Here is a 1,486-nt window from a genome sequence, read left to right on the forward strand (position 1 = left end):
AATTATCGTAAATGTACCGTATCAAACAAGTATTTTTTTTTCAAAAAAAAATATTTTCATTTCCTCATCCTTGTTACGTTTTTTTTGTATGTTTATTATATATATATATATGAATGTAAGTGTCACGCTGGAGAGAACAGTGCTCGATGCAAATATTAATAGCAGAACATTATACACTTAATTCAGAAGAATAAGGATGTAATAAGTCGTTACTCAGAGTTTCATGCTTCGAGCGATCTTGTGAAATTCTGGGTGACGACTTTTTAGATCCTTATTCTTTTGAATTAAGTATATATATATATATATATATATATATATATATATATATATATATATATATATATATATATATTTTGTTTTCTTGGTTGTAACGCGGAGTTTCACGCATTGCGCGATCATCAGGCAACTATATATATATATATATATATATATATATATATATATATATATATATATATATATATATATATATATATATATATATATAATGTGGTGACTGGGTTTCTTGTGATATATTTTCAAGCAAACACAAAGCATAAAACAAAGAAAATGACCTGGCATTACCAAACGTTACAGATGGGGCAAATGGTCTATCCTATCCTTTCGTTTTCTTGCCTGCAGTAATACGGTGCAACGCCCGATACAAGAGTCTATTTTTAGTTTTCAATGTCGCCCCACAGAATGGGGACTGCAAAAATTAACTTATAAACTCATTAGTTGTTCCTCTGCACGGAAATCTTTAGTAAAAGGCGAAAGATTTATGCGTGATGCAGAAAAACCAGAGTGATTGCACAATTGAATTTTAAATGACTGGTTCAAATAAGTTAAAACACTTACTACGGTTGTGGAAGGATGTAATATTCATTGTACAAAAGTATACTTTGGGATCAATAAAGACCAAATCTGCCGTTTTGACGACATAAATACTGTCAACTTTGTTTATAAATATTGACAGATTTTACTTTAAATTACAGTATTTTCTAACACGCTTATATGAATAGATATTTGAACATCTATTTGTGGACTATAGTTCAACTTGGTCTATTGTTATGCAAATTTTCACATTACGTTGATACGTACGTACTGTTGTCATACCACCAGGCGTAGCCAATGATATCCTGACCAATCTCCAAATAAAGCAGCACACAGAACAGCATTTTGTAGAATGTTATTTTGTGGTATAAAACATGGGCAACTATCATTTTCTTTAAACATTGCATTCGAAAGCAAGGGAACAATTTCTGACGAAATCACCTTTACATACGCGCCCAGGCTGTGTGTCCCCCTCCATGGTTCCACACACTGTACGGTTTCGTGTGTACATAGTAGTTGTATTTCTTATGTAATATAAGTATCATCGTTGTTTCTCGTATCCCGGTACGGTGCGGTTCATGATAATTGATATCAACCATAGACTTCGTCATCGGTTCACATAACTAATTTACACCATGTGATGTTTCTAAACCCGTTAGCCCTGTCCCCATAT

At 32.3% G+C, this 1,486-nt stretch overlaps 1 non-coding gene across 1 annotated transcript; it reads right to left on the minus strand.

The window, feature by feature from the left end:
• Nucleotides 1-670: 670 nt before the first annotated feature.
• Nucleotides 671-787, minus strand: LOC144436025 (U5 spliceosomal RNA). Its single transcript, XR_013480920.1, has one exon. It is a non-coding gene; the product is annotated as a U5 spliceosomal RNA (small nuclear RNA).
• Between the last annotated feature and the right edge of the window lie 699 nt (nt 788-1,486).

This window comes from Glandiceps talaboti, chromosome 5, assembly GCF_964340395.1.
Source record: "Glandiceps talaboti chromosome 5, keGlaTala1.1, whole genome shotgun sequence".
Classification (NCBI taxonomy): Eukaryota; Metazoa; Hemichordata; class Enteropneusta; family Spengelidae; genus Glandiceps; species Glandiceps talaboti.